This window comes from Lissotriton helveticus, chromosome 4_1 (genome assembly GCF_964261635.1).
Source record: "Lissotriton helveticus chromosome 4_1, aLisHel1.1, whole genome shotgun sequence".
NCBI lineage: Eukaryota > Metazoa > Chordata > Amphibia > Caudata > Salamandridae > Lissotriton > Lissotriton helveticus.
This window is the reverse complement of record NC_136063.1, coordinates 1,930,669,718-1,930,685,294: the sequence shown is the minus strand read 5'-3', so window position 1 is coordinate 1,930,685,294 and position 15,577 is coordinate 1,930,669,718.

Below are 15,577 nucleotides of genomic sequence, written 5' to 3'. Positions count from 1 at the left end.
AACCTTGGAGTGATCTTGAATTCTAACTTAGGAATTCGGACAGTGTTGCTGCCTATAGATCCACGGGTCACTGTCTGTATTGGGATAGATTTAACAATAAAAGAATAATGGCGACCATACATTTTTTGCTGTAAATATACGTTTAATAAAACATGTTAAGTTAACTTGTTTTAAAGATCTTTCCTGCCCCGTGCCCCTCAATCCACTCAAATTGGTTTGCTTGCATTACTTACATTTCTTACACATTGAGTTGTATGTATTCTTATCATAAAGCTATTCACGCTGATAAGAGGCCTTACCAGTACCTGATAGTGTTACTCATTTTATCTTAGTTAACAACGGTTCTCATTTTATCAAGTATGAAAGTTTGCACAGCTAATAAGGCCTTCATTCCAGCCTTGACACACAGGCTTGAAGTATGTACTACAACCCACTGAGTTATAATCTGGGAATGCAGTTGCACTTCTGTGCCGGTACATAGTCTTGTTAGGGATGTTGCTGTTTACTACCAACTCATAACCATTAGTGAAGACGTGCCTCAAAGGACCCGGTTCACAAAAGAGCAGGTGTGACTGAAATAAAAAGTGCCAACCTTTTATTTCATATGATGCAATGACTGAAAGTATCATAAACGCTGACCCCCTGCAAAGACTTGGATGCCACCAGCGCAAGCCATAAGCAAATAGTAAAGCACCTCCCTCACGGTCATGTTGATGCCCCGAACTGGAGTGACTCTCTGCCTTGCCTTATGTTTGTACACCCCCTGCCCCTGCTTAACCCGCAACACAGACAAGTGCTGATGCATGGGAGGAGACAAGTTTCAGAGAAAAGAATGCACACCCCGCCAGCCAGCATGCATCCATTTATCAGTGGCTGCCGTCTCGAGCAACGGGACAGTGATTACTGTATGTAAAGATTAAACACCACGTGAGTGAAATAAATTGTAAATGATAGAAGCAAAGGCACATAATAATGGTACCCTATAATGAATAAGGTTGCAAAGTGTTTGTTTTTTTTAAACATAGAAAAATCAGCAGCTATAGATATCACGCTTTCAAAACCCTGCATAATTTATGCGGCACTCCTGATTTGGCATAATGGGGTGTATTAATCTTGCAGCTGCAGACGTTACTCTTTCAAAGTACTGTTTGTTTTTAAAAATAGAAGACTTTCGTATCTGTAGGCATCACACTTTCGACGATGTGCATAAGGTATGCGGCATTTGACCATGTGCCCTGTGTTTTTAAGCTAGTAGAATCCCGTAGCTGGACATGTTACGCCTTTGACGTTTTGAATAATTTGTGAATCCTAATTTGGGCTCTTTACACAATTTACAAAACCTCATTTTTGGGGTCCTCTAAACTGACGTGTTTTAAAAACTGAAGGCTCCTGTAGCTGAAGATGATATTCCATTCAAGATTTGCATAATTTAGAGCACTCCGGGATTGCCACCTCATGGTAGTAAAATTGGAAGTATCCTGTCGCTGCAGACGTTCATCCTTCACGATAATCATCATTTAATGGCATCTTAAGTTTGTGAGGTAAGGTGTAAAAAACAGAAGAGTATTGTAGCTGGAGATGTGACCCTTTCTAAGGTTTGCGCACTGAATGCAGGGTGCTGTGCATTATACATGACGGTGACTGATAGGAGTTGCTCTGGGCCTTCACGGAATCACTGTCCGTGCTGCCCTCAAGAGCGGTGCCACCGCAGGCGTGAGCTCTGTGTGCCCCGGATGCGGCCCAGCGCCGGAGCCTGCTGTCTCGTGAAGGTGAGTTCAAGTTGCATTCTGTGTGGCTGTGTGTGTGGCTCTTTGTGTGTCTCGCTCTGTGTGTGTGTGTGTCTCGCTCTGTGTGTGTGTCTCGCTCTGTGTGTGTGTGTGTGTGTGTGTGTGTGTACACATGCAATAGGTCTCACATTTGCGAGAGATTAAGCTATTGGCATTGTAAATGACAATACCATTTATTTATCTGTTTTCAAAACCAACACATAAATAAAAACATTGTCATTTACAATGAAAATAGTTCTAACTTTTGCAAAGGCGAGACCGTTGCATTGTAAATGCTTGTTGTTTCGAGTGTTTGTTTGTTTTATTTTCGGATTTATTCTTAAAACGAATGGACACGAGAAGAACGATGTTTTCTATGTCTATACCTTGTTTTCCTTAATTGGTCAAGTTGCTAACAGAATATTCCACTGTCTTATGTTCCCGTCAAATGTACACTGTGCTAACATGCCTTGCTCGATTGTTTACAATGTATGCACGTATTGATTTTCCGTGCAGCATTTTCTGTGACAAGCTTCCAACACCACGCGCCCCAGGACCCCTTAAAGCGGAAAAAAACTTTAAAGGGAAGACAAAGCCCAAAAGAGACAGAGAAGCAAACACACGACGCAGGTATTGCATGTAATATGGCTGTGACTGTGGAACGCCGGTTATAGGCATTTGACTACAGCCTCATGACGACCACAAGTTTGACGGGGTTGATCACATTTTCATCCTTCCTAGGTCGGCACAATGAGCATCATTCATGTGGATAATAAATGCTGCTTTTATTTTAAGCATCAACTGCCAGGCGCCACCCCCCTTAGGGGAGTGGCGGCGTTAGAGGCATCCAAAGGGCCGACCACGGCAGGGAATCACTTCCGGGTCACCGGACCCGGAAGTGAAAATAGGCAAGGGTGGGCAAAAAGGCCAATGGGAGAGGGGCTTGTTAGCGCCCCGGAAGTAGACTAAGGGCGCCAGGCTTAAAAGCCTGCGTCCATCTTGGGGACCCCCTCTTTGTCTACCGACCACCAAGGAGCTCGGACATCTCGTGAAAGAAGATCCGCGGGACCGGACATCGCGGGACAGTCGCGTCGAGAGGCGCCGGCGAGTCAAGTCGGCGCTTTATTGGAGGTCGGTGGGCCATTGCAGTGTGTGCGGAGCGTGAGGGACCGTGGTTATCGGCGGTTATCGAGAGTGAATGTGAGGAGGGGGCGCGGGAAAGTGTGAATGGTGGGCGCCCCTCCCCTTCGTTAGACGCGGCTCCGTGTGCGTGTAAGGTCGGGTGATCGGGGAAGTAGTGTGTGGCTGCTCCGATCGGAGAACGCTCCCCCCCGTAGCCCGCTAGCATGAAGGGCGGCCCCAGATGGCAGCGGGCCGCCCCACCGCAGTATGGAGCATGGAGGGCGGCCCCAGATGGCAGCGGGCCGCCCCACCGCAGTATGGAGCATGGAGGGCGGCCCAGATGGCAGCGGGCCGCCCCACTGCAGTATGGTTGGTGCGGAGCCCTGGGAGAGGCTCGTAGGGGCATTTTCGGTATGTGTGGAGCCCGAGGGGCCCTCGGCGCATTTAATTTGATCGAGTCCCCGCGTGCGATGCCATCATCCTTGCCCCACTTAGCAGCCAATCACATCTGGGCATTTTTAGTCTGTTTGGAGCCAGAGGGGCTCCCTGCCACATTTCTTTAGCTTGAGTCCCCGTGAGGGACTCCAACGACCCCGCAGTTCGAGAGAGCCTATGTGGCTCAGAAGGGCCTTATTTTGTTGAGAGCCTGAGAGCTCCACCGTTTGGGGACATGTGGTCTCCGGAGCCTGTGTGGCTCCAGCGTGGGCCAGTATGTTTGGATATATCTATATCTCCATGAAAGTGACGGAGGCGTGCTGTGAACATGCTGTTTAATGTGCTATTTTGCGGGGCCGTTTTTTAATCAATAAGGGGGTCCTTCAGACCACTTGGTGTGTGCACTCGACCATTCAGAACAGTAAGGTGTAGCATGTCATTGGAGACGGCTGACAGCCGGGGTTCTTTGTTATAGCACCTGGGCACAACCCGGTTCAATTTGGGCAATACATGTACTGTCATTTAAAGATTACTAACGCTTGTTTCCTTCAAGTGCAGGATGCCGCCAAAAAGGGCTCGGAAAGGCAAAGAGCCCCCAGCCTCAAACGATGAGCAGCTCGCTTTTTCGGAGCTTCTGGAGCTCACGAAAGAAAAAGGCGCGGACTGGGCTCTAAAGATGATGCGAGAAGGGACGAGAGCACACGAGAAGTCACAGGAAGAAAGAGGGAGAGGCAAGAGAACGAGACGTACACCGGAAAGGTTCAAAGAGGCGGCTAAAGACAAGAGGCCCAGGGCGGCTGAGCCACGGTCAACAGCGCAAGGTGAGGAGGAGGTTCTAGAGACAATTGATGTGAGTTCAGTGGCTGATAAAGACAAGGACACTGTGGAGGGGCAGCACGGTAATGCCAAGGCTACACACATAGGAGGGTACCCTGTCGCTCATGCGGGGGTGCCTTGTTCGCAGGTAGCGTTACCGCCAGTAGTGGCGCAACCGGGTAGCGGGGTGTCACAAGTTTGGGTTCAACCCGGGGGGGGTGGCACAGCTACCAGGCATGCAGTTATATGGTTCACATGGGCAAACGATTGGTAATGGTCCTATAGGTCCGATGATCCCCACCACGACTTACCCGGCAAATGGGGGGCCTGTAATGATTAATGCCTACCCAAATTTGGGGTGTCCACCACAGGCTCCAATAGCTAACACCGCGGTGGACTTGGCGGTGGCTAGTAATAGCCAGACACAAGGGGGGTATGGGGGGCAGGCGGCCGGTCAACCGATGTTGGCGTTCAGCCCGTTAATGTTTGGATCACCCTCAATGACCCTATCACCATCTACGGGGATCACCTGGCACGTTCCAGCAGATATAAAGGAAAAGATACTTAGGGGTGAATACATCGAGGTGTTTGACCTCATTAATGCAGGGGTGGCCTCAGGGAAGTCCAAGGGAGTGAAGGAGGGCGAACACAATCAAAAGAGGACTTGGGTGGATTGGTCCATGAAGAACTGGATCACGGGTTTTGCCATTTATGCAGCAGTTATGCTGGAAAAATATCCTGTGTTGGGTCCTCAAATGATGAGTTACATATCCCTAATACATGGCGCGGCAGCTGAGTTCCCAGGCTTGAATTGGTTAAAATATGATAGACTGTTCAGGCAGATGAAAGCAGTCCACCCGGGGATAGCATGGGATCAACGGGAGATCAATCTTTGGCACACTGTGTTTTATTCTTCACCTTCAACGTCCAGGGCTAGTTCCCCGGCTCAGAGTCAGTCCTTTCGGAGTGACAAAGGAAGCGGTGATAAAAAACAGGCCTGCTGGCAGTTCAACAGAAATGAGTGTGCTAGGGGGATCTCGTGCAGGTTCAAACACTGCTGTTCGTTCTGTGGAGGGACATCCCACCCAGAAGTCAAATGTTTCAAGAAAGCAGGAAATCCCAAAGATCAGTCCACCCATACCACCCCAAAAGGAAAGCCACCTAAAACATCCGACAAAGCTACCAACTCCCATTAAACGTCATGTGGTGACACACCTCCTTAGTAAATATGACAAACTTGAGGAGGCGCAGTTTCTGCTTCACAGCTTTACATTTGGTTTCCGTATCCCGTCTTCCGCCTCCCCCACTAATGTCCCTCCTCGCAATCAGAGTTCGGTGCTTCGGAATATGGAAGCAGCACGAAACAAGATATTGAAAGAAGTTTCCTTGGGCCGGGTCGCGGGTCCTTTCAAAAATCTGCCTACCCCTGATCTGATCTGCTCACCGTTGGGTTTAGTTCCAAAGAAAGAAGAGGGCAAATTCCGGCTTATACATAATCTATCAAGCCCACCAGGGTTTTCTGTTAACGAGAAGTTAGACCCGGAACTGTGTACGGTTCGCTATACGACATTTGACACAGCAATTGAGAAATTGCAGGCTCTGGGCGAGGGAGCCTTAATGGCCAAGGCCAAGGCCATTTCTTCAGACAGTCTTAGGGGCCAACTCCGAAGCCCTCGAGTGCGGGGGGGGAGGTCGAGTCCGCCAGTAAGCGCCTCGCCCTGTGGCGGGGTTCCGGACAAGAATACCACGGGAACTTCTTGTCCAGTGACAGTTTATCTCGGAACACGTTTTCGAAATCATCATGGACTCCGGGCTGGCGGGAGAGTTGGGGCTGACCTGCTGGTGGCCTCGGCTTCTCCAGCCCTACCCCGGAAGCCGTTGGTCGCCACAAGTGGTGGCACATTATTCACCTGTGGCTCTGTTGACCGGAAAGGGGGTTAACTTAAAGAGAGACGGCTATCTTGGTTGTGGCCTGCTGGCGCAACCCAAAGGTAAACCAAATGCCCGTTGGAGAAGGGGCGGTAAAAGAGTATATATGGATAAGTGTAATTTTGTCCTAATACTGTGGTGTAAATAATTTGGATTTAATAAAGAACTGGAGGTCAATGAAGTAATTGACCTGAGAACTTGTTTTTAATAAACATACACACTGCAGAAAATCAAGGCAAGACTCCTGAGTTTTGATTGGTGGAGGGGGCCCTTGTTAATGCATGCATTGGGGGGAGAGTGCGCTTTGTATGCCATCTATGCCAGGCGCCACCCCCCTTAGGGGAGTGGCGGCGTTAGAGGCATCCAAAGGGCCGACCACGGCAGGGAATCACTTCCGGGTCACCGGACCCGGAAGTGAAAATAGGCAAGGGTGGGCAAAAAGGCCAATGGGAGAGGGGCTTGTTAGCGCCCCGGAAGTAGACTAAGGGCGCCAGGCTTAAAAGCCTGCGTCCATCTTGGGGACCCCCTCTTTGTCTACCGACCACCAAGGAGCTCGGACGTCTCGTGAAAGAAGATACCCACCCTCCCATCCCTAGAATGTTAGGGCTTCAGGCAAGGTTTAGCGGGGTTCCGGACAAGAATACCACGGGAACTTCTTGTCCAGTGACAGTTTATCTCGGAACACGTTTTCGAAATCATCATGGACTCCGGGCTGGCGGGAGAGTTGGGGCTGACCTGCTGGTGGCCTCGGCTTCTCCAGCCCTACCCCGGAAGCCGTTGGTCGCCACAAGTGGTGGCACATTATTCACCTGTGGCTCTGTTGACCGGAAAGGGGGTTAACTTAAAGAGAGCCGGCTATCTTGGTTGTGGCCTGCTGGCGCAACCCAAAGGTAAACCAAATGCCCGTTGGAGAAGGGGCGGTAAAAGAGTATATATGGATAAGTGTAATTTTGTCCTAATACTGTGGTGTAAATAATTTGGATTTAATAAAGAACTGGAGGTCAATGAAGTAATTGACCTGAGAACTTGTTTTTAATAAACATACACACTGCAGAAAATCAAGGCAAGACTCCTGAGTTTTGATTGGTGGAGGGGGCCCTTGTTAATGCATGCATTGGGGGGAGAGTGCGCTTTGTATGCCATCTATGACTAGTTCGCCTTTGATAATGAATGGTACACTCAAGGTATCTCAGGCGACAGGATGTGGCCTAAAGGCTGGAGCTGCCGATGGTGGAGCACAGGATGGAGTCTCGCCGTCGGCTCATCATCCTGGGATTCTGGCCAAATCACTTAATCTTGCGTCCTTGTGTAATGTAGCTGGTTCTCACGTTAAGTGCTCCAATACCTTCAGGTCGAGTTCGCGCTATATAAAAACTGCAACAAAAAAAGGTAGGAAAAGCAAGGTAGTCATTTCAAAGAAAACTAATGACCCAAATTAGTTCAAGGCAGGAGATGTGTGTACCGAAGGGTCGGAACTGTTAACTTTGGAACTTAAGAACCAGGTTCGAGTTCCGGAATCTGCTCAACATCCCGTGATTCTCGGCAAATCACGGCATCTGCCAGTGCCTTTAAAAACAACACACATCTGACCTTGTGTAATGTAACCTATTGGTCATAGAAAGCACTCGTAATGCATTTTGGCTAAATGTGTGGTGTAGTGTATACAAACTGCACAAAAAACTAAAAAAATGTCTGCCTATCCTGCCACGTCACTACCTCCCGTCCCCAAAATATCACGAACTAACCAAAACTGTCTTGGTTAGTTCGTGATTTTGGCAAGACATGATTGGAAGGCTGGCCCTCGTACGGTGCCACCCATCAATTAAAGGAAATACAACTTTAGCACCCCACCTCGCAGCGCAAAAAAGCAAGCAAGGGAAGTTTCAGGCAAGGTTACCTAATAAGCTATGGTCTGGAAAATATTTAGTTTTACAGGAATAGGACTTTGATGCGCAGGGTCTGTGTGTGTGGGGAGGGGGTGGTATGTTATGAAGACATAGGCGAAATATCAACAATGCCAAACAGTAGCTTCCACATAAAAGATGAACACCCCTGTGATTCTGGCAAAATCAATTAACCTCCACGTGTCTACAAAATATGAATATATCCCTATGTAATGTAATTGGTGCTCCAATGCCTTCGGGTTGAGTTTGCCCTTTATAAAACCGCAAACAAGAAAACAAGCATTTGCAATGCAATAGGTCTTGCAGTTGTGAGAGTTTGAGCTATTGGCAATGCCTTTTATTTATGTGTTGGTTTTTAAAACATAAATAAAAGGCAATGTCATTTACAATGCCAATAGCTCAAACTTTAATAATGCGAGACCTATTGCATTGCAAATGCTTGTTTTTAATAAGTCACAAGTTGGTTGACTCCGTAAAGAGCGTTTGTTATTCCCCTTCACACCTCTCAGACCACTCATCAGTATCTTTGGATCTTACTGGAGTTACCCAAACCTCTTCCAGATCTTGGTCTTTTGATCGCTCCTTACTTTCGTCACCTGAAGATGTTTTCTATATTAAAACTGAAGCACAGAACTATATGCAAGCTAACATTGGGTCGGCCTCTTCTAGTTTAGTATGGGATGCCTTTAAGTGCTGTCTGTGAGGTTTATCAATGATACAAACAAAGTGGTCCCAGAACAAAGGAACAGTATAGAACAATAACAATTGATTATAAACAAAATTCAGTAGAAATTAGGAGCATTGTTTTTAATCACCCAGGTTCCAGTGACTTATTTGGGTCAACCCCTGTGTTCGTAACACATCTGTGAGGTTTAATCACAAATAAGGTTGCATTCCGGAGGAAGCAGTATAATCAGGAAGTTGGTTCTATTGAAGCAGATCTAATTAAAACGCAAGCTGAAATTGATGCTAGTAGCAATGTCTCTGAATCCACGCAATTGTTGCTACATAATAAACTACTTTCTCTAAAAGGGCAACTGGGTTCTGTCCTAAACCAGCGAATCCTACAGAAATGGGAAGCAAGTAAATTAGCCCATTTCGAATATGGGGAAGGGGTTGGTAAATTATTGGCCTGGATGTCTAAAACCGATCAGGCCCGAAACAACATTGAGTCTGTCACGACATGTGCTGGTACTTTTTCTTCTGATGTAGACATCAGAAGAGTATTTAGAGACTTCTTTCAATCTATATATCAGGAAGATAAAAACATCACTTCAGAAAGTATTGAGAGTTGTCTGTGTGGAATTTCTTTAACGACGCTCTCCCCAGCACAACGCACCTTTCTCGATAGTCTTAACATCGAGGAATAGATTATGCCGGCAATCCAGGTTAGTAAGGGGGGTAAGGCAGCAGGCCCTGACGGCTTACCAGCTGAAATCTATAAAATTCTGGTGAAAGAAACAACTCCTTCCTCACCATCCTATTCAATCAAATATTACAGTATGGTGTGTTACCGCCGACTACCTGGGACAACGCATCAATTACGCTTATTTTAAAGCCCGGGAAGCCGGCCTCTAATTGTGGGTCATACCGGCCAATTGCAATATTGAACGCAGACTACAACATTTTTGCCTCTATCTTAGTGAAGAGGCTAGGTTTGGTCGCACCGGATATTCTACACCCTAACCAGAAGGGGTTTGTAAAGGGTCGTCAACTTTACGAACTCACGTACGACCTGATAGGGGCCATCGATATGGCAACCACGGACTCCATACCACTAGCTGTTCTTACGTTGGATGCCACCAAGGCCTTCGACAGGGTCAACTGGTTGTACCTGTCTGGGGCTTTGGCAAAGTTCAACGTTGGCGAGGGCTCTCGTAGAGCTGTTAGTCTTTTATATCAAAGCCCCACAGCCTGCGTACTGGTGAATGGTGACTTATCAGATCCTTTTAAGATCATAAGGGGGACGTGGCAGGGCTGCCCTCTTTCACCTCTTCTATTTGATCTCTATATAGAACCTTTTGCTCATAGAGTAAGAGAGGACATCAATATCAAGCCTTTCATTTATAGAGATTGGGAAAGGAGGGTAGCCCAATATGCGGACGATATCCTGATCTTTTCATCCGAGATCCGCACCGCGTTTCCTGCAGCCATCAAGCTGGCTTTGGAGTTCGGTGAAATTTCAGGATACGAGGTAAATGCCTCGAAGACTGAAATGATGGTGTGGAATGACGATGCAAGCGAAATAAACCTGCAACCCAGCATAAATCTTCGATATCTAGGGCTTAGCATCGTTAAGGACATCAATCAGATTGCAACCACCAATTTCGCTGCCGTTGCAAAAGATTGCCGAAAATTAATGCGATCTTGGCTACATCTCCCATTATCTATGTTAGGTAGAGTCAATTTGGTAAAAATCACTATTCTACCAAAGATTTCTTTTTTATTTAACACAATTCCTCTTTACTTTGATGCATCTTTATTGGCTAAATTACAGGTAGATATCACTTCATTTATTTGGAATAAACAGATCCCAAGGATCTCTTGGAAGAAACGTAGGCGTCACAGGGAGAAAGGCGGATTGGCAGGTCCAGATCTGCAAATTTACACATGGGTGTTTCAATTATCCCATGCGCTAATGCTACTAAAGATGCCAACAGATGAGGGGATTGGGAGTATGTTCTTGGCTTTATTGAAAGGGGAAGGAGTCGGGCAGTCGGGCTTTTTGTTTAAGTTTGGTGACCCTAATTTTTTTTTAAAGTCAAACTGAAGGTCTTGCGGGGTATGGCAAGAACTTGGGCTAGGTTGAGGTCATCAATAAAGCTGGGGTATTTCTCTAGCAGGTCTCCGATTTGGGGCCTCCCCGAGTGTCCAGGTTGGCTGGGAGACAGTCTACCAGTCCCGTTAAGGGAGGCAGGAATAGAAGTCTGGGGAGACTTGTTTGTGGAAGGGTGCTTTCTCCCTTGGGATTATCTAATAAGCAAAGTTGGGCCCAATCTTTCTAGATTTAAGTACATGCAGATAGCTAGTTGGGCTCAAGCATTTGCCTCCCAACCTGCTCGGTGGAGAGTCTTCTCTTAGGGAGGAGCTGTCAACTTGAATCACTTCTGTTAGATAAACCCCCGGCCAAGAAGGAGTTCTCCCTATGGTATAACCTAACTCAGGAAGAAATAGATGGTGAATTCCATCTACCCGAGTCACTGTGGGGTTCTTCAATGCCTGGCCAAAATGTGCAAAATCTGTGGTCAATGTCCTGCAAAGTTTTGTGGGCCATTGTTAAACTGGCCTGGCTCCGCAGGAATCACCTTTTTACCATGCATAGGGCCTACTATTCCCCACAGAGACTGTCAACATTTTCCTCGGAAGGTCCAGTGACATGTGCACGGTGTGGCTTAGAGGCGGCCCCGGATGTACATATGTTTTTTGAATGTCCCCACTTGGCTCTATTCTGGGACCCAATAAGTAATAAACTTACGGCCTCACTGGGCTTTCCTGTAACAGTAGACCTACCCCTCGTAATTTTTGGAGTTCTGGACTATGCTCGGAGCCCAGCCAAGAACCTTCTGTTCCATCTTACTGGCACGAAGGGAAATCTGCATAAGATGGAAGGACTCTACCCCTCCTTCTCTTAATGATTGGTGTGCCTCAGTCCTGCAAGTCTCGAAACTAGATCTTGCTAGGGCTGGAAATCAAGATAAGAGAGCTTTTTGGCATCTACTCGACTGGGCCCATTGACCGAACCGGGTTTTTTTTAATCTCCCCCTGGTCCGATGATTAAGCAACTATGGCTTAAATCTCTCTGCTATGCCGTCTCTCTTCCGTTGGAATTTCGGCAAGCAATGGTTGTAATTGGTACTGTGGTTTTATTTGCCGCCTAGATTTCTGGGCGTCTGACTTCCGTAGAATATGTCATTGCTGTTGGGAGTCGCAACCACTCGCAACTTGTTATCCCTGCCAGTCTTGAAACTGAGGCAGCATGACATCACTTTTTCTACTTTTTCCCTTTGTTGTCAGCATTTGAAACCATGGTGGCTGATGAGGACCAAAAAAAAAAAAAAAAAACACTGTATGTATATTTATATTTACTATTCATAATGCCACTTATGTTTACCTACCAAGGTAAGTATGGGTGGAGTTTAGAACAGAAAATATATAATTAATTTACAATATAATAGTAGGTCGATGTAATGGATGCAACATTAATGCAGACTGATATTAACGAGTTTGTTATAATGACTTCAGCAGACACAGAAAGTAAATCACCCTGTACCCTCATGCATACAAATCCACGCTGGCATGCCAGACATACATTCTGCAGAGTGCTCCACATTGACTGGCTTCAAGGGAGACCTCTTTTATAATTATTTATTTAACACTTCATATCTGATGTTTTCCAGCGGAGCAAATACTAGGTATTGGTATTAAATTACTTTTATTCATTTTATTGAACTTGGAAGTGTGCAAGGTTGTTTACTTTGGTAGGGCTCTACCTTTTGATTTGCAGATAACAGAAGCAGTGTTGCTCACTGAACCATCTGGCGGGCTATTAATTTATCACATCTCAGGGCATGGTCTAATTAATAAAAGTCACTCAGATCAGCTCCCACCCCCCTGATGCGGTTGCACATGTTTACTCAAAGGATAGCCAGTAACCGTAAGCCTGAATGTAGTCATGGCCCTCAGTGCAGGCTGCATGGATCTTGGTGTGCAATTCATTTTCCGAATCACAAAACTGAAAAAGACACCAACAGGACGCTCTCAATTGACGCTTTCAATTGATTAATGTTTACAAGAAGTAGATTCAGCTTGGTCAACTGAAGTGGTTTATTAAATCACTAAAAGAAGGGTGTACTCTAAGTAGCTAGTCTAACCAATTAATGCAAAATAAAATCCAATTTCTAAGAAGCAGTAAAAACTCACCTTCATTATAGTATCACTTTTTTTGATGCTCCGGCGGCACAAGTATCTCAATCATATCTATGAGGCGATGCGAGCCACTTTGCATGGCCTCATAGATATGGAGTGAGATAAAGCAGCCCAAGTCACTGCCTTGTCTTACTGGAGTCAAGCTATCCTGGCTGATGAGGGTAAAACCCCTAAACTAGTCCTAGGATGCTTGTTTCCAGTACAGGGAGGACCTAGACTGGCAGTTCAGGCTGGACTGTTCCCATTAGGTGCAGGGTTAAGACTGATTTGCAAATGGCTGGGATCAAACTGGAATTGCATAGGGAGCAAAAACAAATTGATTTTGCCCCAGATCTCTGTACTGGGGTGAATGCATGACATTTTTCTGCATTCTGTCCATCAATTGTTGTTTTTGCATTTGTCACCCCGAGTGGGGCGGGTATGCCCAGACGTGGGTCCCGTGCTCTCCATGCCACTGGCATCAAGCTATCCTGGCTGCTGAGGGGTGAAACTCCGAAACTGGTTCTAGGATGTGTGTTTCCAGTCCAGGGAGCACCTGGCCTGGCAGTTCAGGCTGGACTGTTCCCATTGGGCACAGGGTCAAGACTGATTTGCATATGGCTGGGTTCAAACTGGAATGGTATGGGGAGCAAAAAATCTATGAATGATTTAATGGTAGGCTTGGCCTCCACCACATGGCATTGAGGAAATCCATTTACCTCAAATTTCAGCAGAGAAAGAACATTCACCAACATCTTCAATACCACCCTTCCTGACCCCTGCCCACATTAGGCAGCTCTTGATTAGAAGGCCCCAAAATGACTTCACACTCACCTATTCATACAGATACTAACCTATACAGTCACTGACAAAAGCACAAACTCACCCAGACAGCCACTCTCATAATCACTCATTACACACACAGTCACTCAAACTTTTTAAAAACACATACACTGGATGATGTCATGAGTGATGTCATCATTGATGTCACTGACCATGTCATGAGTGATGCAATATGCGAAGTCATAAGCAGTGCATTTCGTGGCGCGAGTTAGAGTTAGCACAGCTAACCATAACTGCCGAATTTCTCTGGCTTTGAATGAGTGTAACCTGAGCCTACCTATAACATCTCTGTTACCTTTGGTTTTGTCAGTGAATTTCTAAGGTATTTTTAAATGCTAATTCCTAATTATAACGTCCCAGTAACCTTTGTTTTTTTCAGTTAATGTCTATGGTTTTTTAACTAGTAGTCGCGTTCGCAGCGTGGTGAAGAAAAGGGGCTGGGCCTCCAACCAGCTCTCAGGAATCCCACTGTGTAGGACTAACAGGAGGTACCAAGAGGGCTTCTTGGTGCCCTAGGTCCCTCAGTGGTAAAGAGGAGCCAGTAGTGCACCACGAGCCCCGCTTCCAGAGTGGTGGAGAAAGGGGGCCTCCGACGACCTCTTAGCAATCCTGCTGTTTAGGACTTATTGGAGATAACAAGTGGGGTAGTTGCCCCCCAGAGACCCCTAAGGTCCCTCAGCATCCAAGGGGACTTCATCCCCCAACCAGGAGTGTGCGAGGAGGTGCATTTGCAGAGTCGTGGAGAAAGGGGGCATGGCCTCCGGCGAGTTGTAGCTTTTAAATGTTTTATTTTTTAGGAAGGGGGGCTGCACGGCCCTCCTTCCCTGGACCATTTTTGGTCCCTGGAACCCCATCCCTGAGGCCTTACCCATTTTTAGTTTTTTAATTAAATAAAATGGGAGGGGGGCCGCGCTGCCCCCTTCCAGGGCTGATTTCGGCCCGGGGACCGACCTTTATTAATTATTATTTTAATAGTCAAAGGGAGGGGGGTTGTGCGGCCCTCCTCCTGGGCCATTTTTGGCCCCAGGGACCTCATCTCCCGGGAACCTGCCCTTTTTTTATTTATTTATTAGGTCTCGGCCTGCGTAGGCTGCGCTTGCGCAGTCTCGCTGGCGAGAAATTTTGTTTTTCAGTATGGGTGCTTGAACCCGCCCCTCTTCTCCATTGGCTGGCTTCCTAAACGGAGGCCAGCCATTGGAGTAGAGGGGCGCCACTCCGTTCAAGCCCAGATTCGGGGGGGGTTTACTTTCTTTCTCTTTTCTTTCTCTCCTCTTCCATTGGCTGGAATTTTACCTTCCAGCCAACGGGAAGAGGTGAGAAAGAAAAACACGCCCCCGGATCCCAAAATAACGCTGCGTTTCTCTGAGGCATTCCTAATTGGCATCGGAGAAACATGGTGGTCCTTTCCCCCTTGCGCTGTTAATTGTACAATAACTTCAAACGTATTTCCCATTCAAGCAGCAATCTTCGCGAGTGAGTTGCAAAGAAAATGTTAAAAAATATTTCCCATTCAAGCAGCAACCTTCGCGAGTGTTTTGCAAAGAAAATGAAAACTACACTAATGATGTAATCCAATCGTTTAATATTTTCTAAATCCATCGCATTCCTTTGGTGCTCAGCAAGACAACGACAACAAATTTACAAAAGTTTGTTTTCCGAGGAACTTTTGTCACCCGAATGAACGTTTCCCACTTGTAGAGTGAGGCACATGATGTGCGTGCACTGCACCGAGCTTCCGGTTTGGTGGAACTGTTTTTGAAAAAAGAAAATGGCGGCCCTGTCCCGGGGATGCCAGTGGGCGGTATAAAGCGGTACAAAAGGGGGTGGTGATGGACGGAGCATCTGAGTCAATCAAAC